This window comes from Myotis lucifugus, unplaced genomic scaffold (genome assembly GCF_000147115.1).
Source record: "Myotis lucifugus unplaced genomic scaffold, Myoluc2.0 scaffold_23, whole genome shotgun sequence".
Taxonomy (NCBI): Eukaryota; Metazoa; Chordata; class Mammalia; order Chiroptera; family Vespertilionidae; genus Myotis; species Myotis lucifugus.
In genome coordinates this window covers 4,782,879-4,797,264 of record NW_005871071.1, presented here as the reverse complement: position 1 = coordinate 4,797,264, position 14,386 = coordinate 4,782,879, and the positions used below count along the sequence as shown (strand labels likewise).

At 40.7% G+C, this 14,386-nt stretch overlaps 1 pseudogene; it reads right to left on the bottom strand.

Annotated features, from left to right (window-relative positions):
* Positions 1–4,375: 4,375 nt before the first annotated feature.
* Positions 4,376–14,386, bottom strand: part of LOC102418949 — a 92,239-nt pseudogene continuing 82,228 nt past the window's right edge.

Below are 14,386 nucleotides of genomic sequence, written 5' to 3'. Positions count from 1 at the left end.
TTGTTGCAAATGGTAAAAATTCCTTCTTTTTTACAGCAGTGTATTTCCATTGTGTAGATGTACCACAGTTTTCTAATCCACTTATCTGGTGATGGGCACTTAGGCTGTTTCTAAATCTTAGCTATTGTAAATGGTGCTGCTATGAACATAGGGTTGCATATATCCTTTCTGACTGGTGTTTCTGGTTTCTTGGGATATATTCCTAGAAGTGAGATTACTGGGTCAAATGGGAGTTCCAATTTGAATTTTTTGAGGAAGTTCATACTCTTTTCCCACAGTGGTTGCACCACCCACAGTGGTTGCACCTACAGTCTGCATTCCCACCAGCAGTGCACGAGGGTTCCTTTTTCTCTGCATCCTCTCCAGCACTTGTGTGTTGATTTGTTGATGACAGCCATTCTGACAGGTGTGAGATGGTACCTCATTGTTGTTTTGATTTGCATCTCTTGGATGATTAGTGACTGTGAGCATATTTTCATATGTCTCTTTTCCTTCTGTATGTCTTCTTTTGAAAAGTGTCTATTTAGGTCCTTTGCCCATTTTTTGATTGGATTGTTTATCTTCCATTTTTTAAGTTGTATGAGTTCCCTATAAATTTTGGAGATTAAAACCTTATTGGAGATAACACTGGCAAATATATTCTCCCATGCAGTGGGCTTTCTTATTGTTTGTTGATAGTTTTTTTTTTCTGTGCAGAAGCTTTTTATTTTGATGCAGTCCCATTTGTTTATTTTCTCCTTAGTTTCCATTGCCCTAGGAGCTGAATCGGTAAAGATATTGCTATGACAGATGTCTGCTATTTTGCTGCCTATGGATTCTTCTAGGATTTTTATGGTTACCCATCTTACATTTAAGTCCTTTATCCATTTTGAGTTTGTTTTTGTGTATGGTGTAAGTGGGTGGTCTAGTTTCACTTTTTTGCATGTATCTGTCCAGTTTTTCCAACACCATTTATTGAAGAGACTGTCTTGACTCCATTGTATGCTCTTGCCTCCTTTGTCAAATATTAATTGAGCATAATGGCTTGGGTTGATCTTTGGATTCTCTGTTCTGTTCCATTGGTCTATATGTCTGTTCTTGTGCCAGAACCAGGCAGTTTTGAGAACAGTGGCTTTGTAGTATAGCTTGATATCTGGTATTGTGATCCCTCCAACTTCGTTCTTCTTTCTCAAGATTGCTACAGCTATTCGGGGTCTTTTGTATTTTATTTTATTTTTTATTCTAGATTAACTTTTGGAGAGGGTGTTCTAGGTCTTTGAAGTATGCTGTTGGCATTTTAATGGTGATTGCATTGAATGTATAGATTGCTTTGGGTAGTATGGACATTTTAATGATGTTGATTCTACCAATCCATGAACACGGTATATTCTTCTATTTGTTTATGTCTTCCTCTATATCTTTTTTATCAGCGTCCTGTAATTTTCTGAGTACAGGTCCTTTACCTCCATGGTTAAATTTATTCCTAGGTATTTTAATTTTTTTGTTGCAGTGGTAGGTGGGATTGTTCTTTTAGTTTCTCTTTCTTTGAGTTTATTATTGGTGTATAAAAATGCCATAGATTTCTGGGTGTTAATTTTGTATCCTGCTACATTGTCGAATTTATTTATTAGTTCTAATAGTTTTTTGATGGAGTCTTTATGGTTTTCTATGTACAATATCATGTCTTCTGTTAATAATGACAGTTTCACCTCTTCTTTTCCAATTTGGATGCCTTTTATTTTTTCTTCTTGTCTGATCGCTATGGCTAGCACTTCCAGAACTATGCGGAACAGGAGTGGTGAAAGTGGGCATCCCTGTCTTGTTCCTGTTCTTAGGTGAAATGGTTTTAGTTTTTGCCCATTGAGTATGATGTTGGCTGTAGGTCTGTCATATAAGGCTTTTATTATGTTGCGGTATGATCCCTCTATTCCCACTTTGCTCAGAGTTTTTATCAGGAAAGGGTCTTGGATTTTGTCAAATGCCGTTTCTGCATCAATTGATATGATTATGTGATTTTTGTCTGTCAATTTGTTTATGTGATGTATCATGTTTTTTTTGATTTGTGGATATTGTGCCAGCCTTGCATCCCTGGAATAAATCCCACTTGGTCATGGTGTATGATCTTTCTAATGTAATGCTGGATCTGATTTGCTAGAATTTTGTTGAAGATATTAGCATCTATGTTCATCAGGGATACTGGCCTATAATTCTCTTTCTTTGTAGTGTCTTTATCTCATTTTGGGATTAGAGTAATGCTGGCTTCATAGAAAGAGCTTGGAAGTGTGCCTTCCTCTTGAATTTTTTTGGGATAGTCTGAGAAGGATAGGTTTTAGTTCTTCTTTGAATGTTTGGTAAAACTCTCTTGTGAAGCCGTCTGGCCCCAGGCTTTTGTTTGCTGAAAGCTTTTTGATGACTGCTTCAATTTCCTCCTTAGTTATCAGTCTGTTGAGATTTTTTGATTCTTCTTGATTGAGTTTTGGAAGGTCATATTTTTCTAGGAATATGTCCATTTCCTCTAGGTCAGTGGTTGGCAAACTCATTAGTCAACAGAGCCAAATATCAACAGTACAACGATTGAAATTTCTTTTGAGAGCCAGATTTTTTAAACTGAAACTATATAGGTAGGTACATTGTTATTAACTTAATTAGGGTACTCCTAAGGCTTAGGAAGAGCCACACTCAAGGGGCCAAAGAGCCGCATGTGGCTCACGAGCCTTAGTTTGCCGACCACGGCACTAGGTTGTTTAGTTTGTTGGAGTAGAGTTGTTCATAGTATTTTTTTTTTTTACAATATTTTGTATTTCTGTGGGGGTCTGTTGTTATTTTGCCTCTTTGATTTCTGATTTTGTTTATTTGGGTCCTCTCTCTTTGCTTCTTGGTGAGCCTGGCTGGAGGTTCAGCAATCTTGTTTATCTTTACAAAGAACCAGCTCTTGGTTTCATTGATCTTTTGTATTGTGTTTTTGGTCTCTATGTCATTTATTTCTGCTCTGATCTTTATTATCTCCTTCCTTCTGCTCACTCTGGGCTTTTCTTATTGCTCTCTTTCTAATTCTTTAAGTTTTAGAGTTAGATAATTTATTACCACTTGTTCTTGTGTTTTGAGGTAGGCCTGTAATACTATGAACTTCCCTCTCAGGACTGCTTTCACTGTGCCCCATGTTGTGTTTTCATTGTCATTTGTTTCCAGGATGTTTTTAATTTCTTCTTTGATCTCTTTGGTAACCCAATCATTGTTTAATAGCATGCTACTCCAAGTGTTTGAATTTTTTGATTGTTTTTATTGTAGTTGATTTCTAATATGTTGCCATTGTGGTCTGAGAAGATGTTTGATATGATTTCAATCTCCTTCAATTTGGAGATACTTTGCCTGTGACCCAATATGTGGCCTATCTTTGAAAATGTCCCATGTGCACTTGAGAAGAATGTATATTCTGTAGCTTTGGGGTGAAATGTTCTGAAGATGTCAGTTAAGTCCATCTGAGTCATTTAGGATTACTGTTTCTTGGCTGATTTTTTTTTTGTCTAGAGGATTTATCCAGTGATGTCAGTGGGGTATTAAAGTCCCCTACTATGATCATATTGCTGTGGATCTCTCCCTTGATATCTTCCAGAAGTTTTTTTATGTATTTGGGTGCTCCTGCATTGGGTGCATATATGTTTACCAGAGTTATATCCTCTTGTTGTATTGATCCCCTTAGTATTATGAAGTGGCTTTCCTTATCTCTTGTTATGGCCTTCACTTTGAGGTCTATTTTGTCAGATGTAATTATTGCCACCCCAGCTTTTTTTTTCATTTCCATTTGTCTGAAAGATATTTTTCCATCCCTTCACTTTTGGTCTGTGTGAGTCCCTTGTTCTAACGTAGACAGCATATATATAGATCATGCTTTCTTGTAGACAGCATATATATAGATCATGTTTTATTATCCATTCAGCCACTCAATGTCTTTTGATTGGAGCATTTAGGCCTTTTATGTTTAAAGTTATTATTGATAGGTACTTGTTTGTAGCCATTTTTATTTTTTGTGCCTGTGTTTATTCTTCCCTCTCCCCCACCCCCTTCTTTTTACACCAGTCCCTTTAGCATTTCTTGCATTGCTGGCTTGGTAGTGATAAACTCCCTTAGCCTTTTTTTGTCTGTGAAGCTCCTTATTTCCCCTTCAGTTTTGAATGATAGCCTTGCTGGATAGAGTATTCTTGGATTCAGTCCCTTGCTTTGCATCACTTTGTATACTTCTTTCCATTCCTTTCTGGTCTGATGGGTTTCTGTTGAGAAAGCATTTGATAATCTAATGGGAAATCCCTTGTAGGTAACTTTCTGTCTCTCTCTCTTTTTTTGGGGGTGGGGGGGGAATGCAACAATTTTATTGAAAGAAAAGTGCAATTTAAATTTGTTGAAAGCTTAAAAGGGATTAACTTAGACACCACCTCTCAAGCGCAGGACCAGGTGCAGAGTGGACGCCTTCTGGATGTTGTAGTAGGACAGGGTGCGCCCATCTTCCAGCTGCTTACCAGTGAAGATCAGCCGTTGCTGGTCAGGGGGGATGCCCTCTTTGTCTTGGATCTTGGCCTTGACATTCTTGATGGTGTCACTGGGCTCGACCTCCAGGGTGATGGTCTTGCCGGTCAAGGTCTTCATGAAGATCTGCATCCCACCTCTCAGGCGCAGGACCAGGTGCAGAGTGGACTCCTTCTGGATGTTGTAGTCGGAAAGGGTGTGCCCGTCTTTCAGCTGCTTGCCGGCGAAGATCAGCCGCTGCTGGTCGGGGGGATGCCCTCTTTGTCTTGGATCTTGGCCTTGACATTCTCGATGGTGTCACTGGGCTCCACCTTGAGGGTGATGGTCTTGCTGGTGAAGGAAGCTGCGGGTGGAAAGAGAACGGTGACTGCGCTCTGAGCGACCGCCAATCTCTGTCTCTCTCTTGCAGCCTTTAAGATTCAATCTTTGTCCTGAACATTTGCCATCACACATTTGCTGAACATTTGCCATCTTTGTCCTGAACATTATGATGTGTCTTGGTGTGGGCCTTTTTGGGTTCATCTTGTTTGGAACTCTCTGTGCTTGTGTGACTTTATTCTTCCCCAGATCAGGGAAGTTTTCTGACATTATTTCTTCAAATAGGTTTTCTAACCCTTGCTCTTCTTCTTGTCATTCTGGAACTCCTATTATATGTATGTTGCTTCATTTCATGTTGTCCCAAAGCTCTCTCAGGCTTTCTTCCTGTCTTTTGATTTTTCTCCAGTTGCAGTTCAGATTGGGTGTGTTTTGTTTCCCTGTCTTCTAATTCGCTAATTTGGTCCTGCGCTTCTTCTAGTCTACTATTGAAAGCTTCCATATTACTTTTTATTATAGCTCTATCACTTTTTATTTCCCCCGTGATTCTTACATAGGTTTTTGGAAATCCAGTTTATAAACTGTATAACCCTTATTCCAAATTCTTTCTCTGACATATTGCATGCCTCTGTTTCATTTAGTTCCTTATCTGACGCTTCATCCTTTTCTTTCCTTGGGGGTTGATTTTCTGTCTCCCATTTTTGCTCTCACCAAAGGATCTAGGTGTCATGTCTCATGAGGCCTGTGGCTGCAGCAGTGGGCTTGGTGGTGGGTTGTGCGGTCACCGGCGGCTGCTGCTCCTCAGGTGGTCATGGGCGGTGGCTGCTCCTAGGACGGTCACTGGGCAGCCACTCCTCAGGTGGTCGCAGTGGCTGCTTGTGGAGCGGCCACTCCTTATGTGGTCATGGGGCAGCTGCTCCTCCTACAGTTGTGGGTGGCAGCTGCTACTTGTGGGGGGGGGGTCATGGGGTGGCTGCTGCTTGTGGGGCTGCTGCTCCTTGCGTGTTCACAGGTGGTGGCTGCTCCTCATGGTTGCACGGCTACTGCTCCCAGCACGGTTGTGGGTGGTGGCTGTTTTTTGGGGGTGGGGGGTTGCGGGGCAGCTGCTCCTTGTGTAGTTGTGGGAGGTGGCTGCTCGCATGACTGCTGGAGCGGTCACAGAACCTGGGGCTGCTGCATAAGGCTTGGCTTTTTGCTCATGCGGTTGTGGTGCCCGGGGCTAGAGCATCTGGCTGTCAGGAGGGGAACACCCTCCAGAACTCACAGAAGCCCTCAGCTGGGGAGGCTGGAGTCCTGGTGTCCGTGGGTTGGCAGCCGAGGCAGCAGGTCCCTGGCCGGAGTGGCTGTAGGATCCTGGGTGGTGTCTGAGAGCACCCTGGGTGGAGGTGAGGCTGGACTCCAAGTCACAGCAGCTCTCTCCTTCAAGATGGCACGGCCTCTGCGGCAGAGCCGGTGCTCCAGGAGAGATTACAGCAGTAGCAGAGGCTGCCTGGCTATGCGAGCCTGGTCCACTAGCCCCCGAAGGTCCTGTGAGATCTAGCTGTCCCTCACTCAGACACACGCGCACGCGCACACACACACACACCCACACACACCACATGTTCACAAACTCTCCTTTTGCTCCCTCACTCACACTCTCTCCCTCGCTGCCATCCTCCTGGCTGCCGTTTTGGAATCAAATGATAGGTTCTTAAGGACTGCTCTGCAGGCTAGGCTGGGCCTAGCTGGGTGTTTACAGAACGTTTTACTTCTTCTAGGGTCCTGCAATGACAGCCATAGTGACCAGATAAAGGTCTGTCTTTCCCACCAGCCTGCAAGTTTCTGAGGACAGGTACACATCTATCTTGCTCCTGCATCTGGTACATCATGAGGTGCTCACTAAATATTTGCAGCCTCTATGACTGGCTCACCATGGAGGCAACATCTGTGATGTTCTGTTGCCGATCTGTGAACCAGCACTGTATCGGCCTTTGTCCTCGTAAACTCTTCTTTTGTTATATGTACACCTGATGGTAGGGCTTGCTTTAGGCACAAATACAGCTGTGGTGAAATTGGCAAAATTATAACTTTGGCTCATTTCTGATGAGGCATGAATAATGGCTTCCTCATACCCATTCTGCATTGTAGATTTTTGTGTCACTAGAAAAACTAGATAAAAAGAGTCAAACTTGCTATTTGGCATAGTGTAAGAAAAAACACACATCACTCCATTTAATTTACTGAATTTATTCCTTAAAAAACAACCCCTGAATTCAGGCAATCCAGTTTGTGTAGACTCAGTGAGACAGAGATCAATATCTGGTTGCTGAGAGATGAGACTGTATGTACTGCAGATTCAAAACTAAAAATCCATGCAGTTGGCTGTGATTCAAGGCAGACCCTGCAGGGCTGTAGGTCACAAAAAGAAGGAGCAGTATACCTGCACCAGCGTCCTGGTTCTTTGTTGGAATGAAAAATGGAGAAGTGACTTACTCCTGTATTCTCTTGTAACTGGGGAATTAAAGAAAAGGGTAGTTACCCATGGAACAGATTTCATTAATCCAAGCCCGAACAGGAAATTATTTATTCATTCACAGTCTTTCCAAACATCTGTTTTGTGGGTCACATGGTGAAGACAGGGAAGACCACTCCTTGTGACCTGGCAAGATGACACAAGGCCATAAGGAATAGCTCATTAGCAGGCAAGAGCAGGGTGTGAGTCAGGAGGGGGAAAAGTGGGACTCCAGGGAACTGGGTGGCTGGGAAGGATCTCTGGAGGAAGGTGATTCTGCAGTTGCTCCCTAAAGGGTGATGGCATTGATAGAGAGTAGGAAGGAGGGGGGTGCCTTCTAGCAGAAGAAAATGTATGCATAACCCTCTGAAGGTGGAAAGGAGTATGTGGTAGGTCATGGGAATGGGGACCAATTTTCCCTTTGGAAAATGAGAGTGTCAGCCCATGGCTGTTTCAGCCACAGTTGATCTGGATTCCTGTCCAGGCAGACTATAGATTCTCCCTTGACTAGTCACACCCATGCATCCATGTGAAATGGTGGTGACACACACAGTTCAGGCCTCTCTACTTGCCTTCTCAGTCCTCTGCTACCTGCTGCTCAAACCCCAGCAGTCTACCTCCCGTGAGTGTGGGGAGTGCATCTGTCTTTTTCCTTCTATAAAGGTAATATTGGGACCGCTCTCCTGCCCTTTATTTTTTTCTTCCCTTTATGAGAGTATTTTCAGGAAGGGAAATGGTGGGAGTTTGGCTGGGGGAAGGGAGACTCAGCCTTCAGGGAAAAGACTATTTCTGTAGCTGGGCAATTAGGGAATTAGTAGCTATCACAGCCTAATTTGAGGACTTACTATATACAGCCAGGGTCTGAATGAAATAATTTAATCATTTCAATAACCTATGGGTTAGTACTGTTATCCTCAGATAAAAGGGAGGAGGCACTGAGATCCGGAGGGTGAAGTGTCTTACCAAGGTCACAAAACTAGAAAGGTCAGAACTAGGACTTAAAACTAGATTAGCTTGATACCCAAACCACACACCTAACACAAAACTCTACTCTTTTACGAGCTTTTCCCACCCACCTTTCAATTTTTCTTCTGATTATTTAACTTTATATTTTGGAAATAACATGCTCATTTAAATAAGTTTGAAAATACAGAAAAGTATAAAGGAATAGAAAAAAAATTGTTATCTTAAATCTATTACCCAGAGGTCATTCCTACTAAAATGTTTGCCCTACATTGAATTTTAATAGTGGAAAACATTTTATTGTTTAGATGTGCCATATATTCTCTTAATCATCTTTCATTGAAATTTTAAGTTGGGTCTAAGTTTTTTTTAACTATCATAAATAAAACTGAAATGAACATACACACAAACATACAAAATGTGCATGCATTTTGATCTGTACTTCTGTCAGATAGATTCTCAGAAATGGTATAGTTGACTCAAAAAAATGGTCAAATGTTTAAGGTTCTTGATAGGCATAAACAAAACGTACCCCAGGAAAATGTTTCCAATTTATATTCCATTATTTTTTGGGATATTTTTGATAATCAGTTTTCCCATCCAGAACACATGTCCATTTAGTAAAAAATTATGTGTATCAGTATTGTGATGTTCTTTTTATAGGCACATTTTTCTTATTTAAATTTTCTGTATATTCAGAATATATATTTCTTAATTTTGTGAATGTGATTTTTTTTCTATTTTGTTGTTGTTACCGAGTGCATATTTATCTTACTTCCTACTGTAGTTTACTTGTTAGAAAAGGTTGACAGAAAAGAAAGGGAAGTCTATGGAAAAATGCATTGATAAATGAAGCCTCCCTTCAAATTAGGGAGGGTATTTCTTTCCACAAGAACAAAATGGGAAAAGCCAATGAATGTTTGCAGCCGAGGGTAAGGAGACAGTGGAGAAGTTTGAGGACTGACTCCATCTCTTAGGAATAGATAGGTGCAAAGATGGGTGGAGGGCCAGGAAGTGTGAGCTGGGTAATTCCAATTTCAGCAAAGTAGACCAGTGCCTGAGAGGGTAGAGGAGAATCGGGATTGGGAATGGGAGAAGAGTGTGCAATAACCACTGTGGCCACTGTGATTAAAAACATCACCAAGATCCGGTCATTTCAGCTTCCTGCAACTTATATCAGATTGGAACCTACCCAGTGCCATCTACTGCTGAATGTCAGACCCCATACCATAGCTAGCAACAACACAGTTGATTTTTAATGAAAATAGAACTTGGAGACCAAATACAAGCCTACATCCAAATGCAGCCAGATATTTGGAGGGAAATTGAAAAATTCATGCAACCATGAGAATCCTTTGAATGATCAGATGTTAGGCAAGTGCAGCATAACCTAAATTTGTCATTTTCCTTTTCTTTTGGGGCTAATGGTAGGGAAAAGAGGCTTCTTTAATTTTTCTCTGATCATGGTTCTGACTTTCGAAAATCTTTTAACAAGGAAATAACTGGTCAGGGTAAAAGCTTTCATTTGTGGTGAGTGGCAACATCCAGCGCCTCAATATTTAATCTGTAAAATTTCTGTTAATGTTTTATTCATGTTCACTAGAGAGGTTATGAGGGCATTGTAAATTGCATAATTTTTTCTTTGCCTAAATATGTACACTTTGTTTCTGACTTGTAGAAGAACTTATTCTTTGTTTCTTTCCTTTTCCTTTTCTATTTTTTTCTTTATTTTAGCTTTTTCAGTTTGGGCTCATGTCTTAGAATTAAAATCTAGGGTCCATTAGGCGTCATTCATCTGTGAGATGAATTCTATATTCCATCTATTGATTCCATTGTGGGTGAACCTTCACAGGGTTTAGGCAAGCACTGGGTAGTGCCATAAATAGGACTTACATTATTCCTTCAATATAATATGAAAATTGAGGGAAATATCTTCATTGACACGGCTTGGGGGAAAATGTTTGTATATTAAGAGCTGCTATATCTAATACCTAGAGTTTTCTGGTATGTGAAGTGAAAATAAATATTCTCCATGATATTGAGCCAATGGAATATATTTAAGAATTCCTAGCCTATTTGCCTTTGAATCATGCCTTCTGGAATGTGGATATTTTTCAAACCAGGGACATTTTATGGGTTGTAAGTAGCACATAGACATATTTTGTGTAGTGAGTTTTCTAGAAATTGTGGAAAAGGTTTTAGGGAAGATTGTAGCCCTTAACAGAATCTTGACAGCCTCTGTCCCTGGTAATATCTGTACCTCAGGGTGTCTTATTTATATGGATACCTATTATTAGTAAGCTATCTACTAATCAGTCATCTTTTCATCAATAAACTCGCTGATCTTTGCTCAGTTCCTATCCTTAGTTTCTCTATGCATTTTACTCGCAGCCTCTGCTACCTGTGACTTTGCACTATCCTAATCTTATTTTTCCTTTTCTAGTTGTTCCCTCTCTGTCTCCTTTGATGGTTTCTTCTGTTCACTAAAAGTGAGTGTTGCTCAAGGACCAGAGGTAGTCTTCTGCTTTTTCTCCTCTTAATTCTCTGCCTCAGTGAGGGCCTTCATTTTCCTGGCCCCTTTCAACATCTCTATCTACTAGATACTGATCCCAGGGCTCTCATTCCACACCCCTGAGGAATTTCCTCTTGGATTTTCAAACTCCCAAAACTGTGTCTTCTCCAAAATGAGTTTCCTTTCTATGTTTCTCTTTTGTTTATCCTTCTTTTGCTCAGTTAAACTTCAGTCTTACAGCCAACTCTGGTTTCTCTTTTTTCACTATACTTCCACGTCTAACCAGTCACTATTTATTTTTATTCAACCTCCTTATATTCTCTACAGTTGCCACTCTCCTTTCATTTTCAAGCTCTGAAGATCTTATATTTGAATTGTTGCAGTAGCTATAACACAATATACTGAGATAATAACCTCTTTCTCACTGCTGAAAGGAGTTTTTCTTTCCCTGTAACAAGATGGCAACCTCATTTTTGCGTCTTCTGCCTGTGGAAATTTTGTGAAGGGGAGTGGATATGGCAAGAAGAGGTTTCCAGGCAACACCCAGTAAGGATTTTGTTTGCAGAAATGTAAGCTCATTGAGATGAATTATTCTGGATCATTCCAGAGGGTAAGGGCGATAGAGGTGAATGACTGAATTTGGGAGGTAGAAGTAGTCCAAGCTAAAGAGAAAGGAGGTTTCTTTAGATGATTTCTTTTGAGACAAGGAAGGGTGTGGTGTTGGGTGAGTTCCATGGAGTCAGGAACACCACTGTGATCCCTTTCAGTGCAGTTGTTGGTACTTCTAATGAGTGAGGTTGGGGTGATGGATGGGCCAGACCTTAAGAACTGTTGCCCTAGGACCAGCAGGTATTAGAAGTCACCAGCCCACTGTTGCTGTCTTCCAGGAACATGCAGGCTTGGATGGTGAGTGCATCAGTTGTAACAGGGGGTATAAAGACTGGTGAGTTCCTTCCTAAGTGCTATGTACCCCAGGACTCTGGCTTGACTTTGGAGAGGACATGCTGACTAAAGTGTAGGCTCAGCTACTGTAGCATAGAAACCTCAAAATACGAGGCTCAAATTAGAAGACAGGGCTTCTCTCTCTCTCTCTCTCTCTCTCTCTCTCTCTCTCTCTCTCTCTCTCTCCAGTCTGGAAGTAAGTGAGCTGTCCAGGTCTGGTAAGCAGCTCTGAACCACAAGGACATTTAGAATTTCATGTTTTTCCTCATCTTGATGTCTTACAATCTTCCAGGACAGAATTTTAAACTCTTATGCTATAGCTCTTTTGGTAATATAATGAAGTGTGTGGACTCTGTCTAAAAAGAAAAAATACACAGGAGGGCCTGGCTGACATGGCTCAGTGACATGTTTGATTCCCAGTCAGGGCACATGCCCAGATTGTGGGTTCTATCCCCAGTGCAGGGCATGCAGGGCATGATTCTCTGTCATCATTGATGTCTCTCTCTCTCTCTCTCTCTCTCTCTCTCTCTGAAATCAATAAAAAATATATATTTTAAAAAATACATAGGAGGACTATAAAGGAAGTAAATTATAGTAAAATGCAATTATCACAATATTTAAAAGACAGATTTGTGATGTACTAATATATATACTTCCTTATTAATTAAGAGTAGGATCCTGTGGTATGTCCAATAAGTACTGTAGTTTCAAAATAGTGATGGGCACCAATACTTATTTCATAATATCTGAATAAATGTAGTGTGATATGAAAATATCTATGGTGTCTGAGGGTGACAAGGTCATAGATACAATGAATATTACTATAGTTTGTTGCCTACATTCATAATTAAAGAAAATGCTGAATTTTAATAGGAGGTTATTGAAAATAAAGATGAAAGTTTCCATCCAAATTTCTGGACGCCCTAAATTCTGTCTTCGGGCCCTTTGAAGACCTGCCAAGCCCTGGTTAAGGATCCTGTTTGGAGTGTTAAAGATGTCCCACCTCCGTGTCTATGCTCCAGCCCTAACAAAAGAGAAAAAGAGAAGTTCGGGGCAAGTGATCTTGTCTTTATGGAGATAAAATTGTGCTCATCACTTCTCACATCCCATTGACTTGAATCTAATTTATTGCCACATCTAGTTTCAAGAGAAACTGGGTTGGGGTTCTATAATCAGGTGGCTCTGTGCCTAGCTAAAACTGAGAATTTTATTACTAAACAGAAGAAGGAGAGAATAGATAAATACTTAGGACCCACTAGAAGCATAGAGGACTCCTAAAAGTATGCCTGAAATTCAATTTCTCACCAGCCAGGCTCAGAAGAGATTGTGTGATTATGAGGATTAATTACAGTGTGTTCAAGTGGCTGGTAAAGTATAAGTGCTCAATAAGTATTCACCAGAGCTAACTTGTAAGTGACCAGAATTTCTTAGAGGAATAAACCATGGGAGATAATATATGGGACTTCCTGGAATGTGAAGGGTCAAAGAAATTTATGTTTAGATTCATTCATTCATTTCTTCATTCAACAAATATTTATTGAGCTCAGATTATATGCCAGACACTGTTCTAGTTGCCAGAGAAATGACAGTGAACAATATAAAGTTCTTGCTCTCAGGAATCTTTCATTTTACTCAGGGGAAATAGAATAACAAGTAAACAAATCATATGTTGGGGACAAAGAATATAAAAAGAGATGGAGTAAAGGTTATGGTAACTTAAATGTGACTCTGATGGAATACAACTTCTATAATTTGATTATGCTATATGGCAAAGGTGGAGAGATTTTGAAGATGTAATTAAGATCCCAAATCAGTTGATTCTAAGTTAATCAGAAAGGAGATTTTCCTGGTTAGATCTGACTTTTAATCATGTAAAGTCCTTAAAAGAGTAACTGAGACCTACCAGAGTGAGAGATAAATTTTCTTTCTGGCCTTGAAGAAGAAAGCAACCAGGTTGTGAACTGCCTATGGAAAGGGCCACATGGCAAGGACCTGAGGGCAGTCTCAGAGCCAAGAGCACCATTCAGTTTTCAGCTAGTAAGAAAATAGGGATCTCAGCCATAGAGCCACAAGGAAATTAGGTCTGCCAAAAACATGAATGAGCTTGGGAGCAGGTTCTTTCCTGTCAAGCACTGTGGTGAGAGTGTAGCTCAGCCAACCTTGATTGCAGCCTTGAGAGACTCCTTATGGGATTCTTGTAGGACTCCTGACCCATAGAAATGGTGAGAAAATAAATGCATGTTGTTTTCAGCCACTAAGTTGGTGGCGGTTTGTTAGACAGCAAAAAACAACAACAACAAAAAACAACAACACACACAACAAAAAGACAAACAACAACAACAACAAAAACACACAAAACAAATACAAATACCATTTTAATGGTATTATTAGGAACGGCCTCTCTGTAAGGTGAGTTTAAATGAAGACATGAAGGAAGGGAGGAGTAAGCTGTAAGGGTGTCTGGGGGTAGGAGCAGAGGACCATTCTTACTGGTTTGTGGAGAATAGCCCAGGGATGGGCATGAGTGAAGGATGAGACACCAGTTAGGATGGAAAAGATGGGCATTATGGACATCATAATTTGCTGAAGGGTTAGATTTTGAGTGTGAGAGGAAGAGGATGCAAAGGAAAGTTCCAGATTGCAGTTGCCATTTACTGTGATGA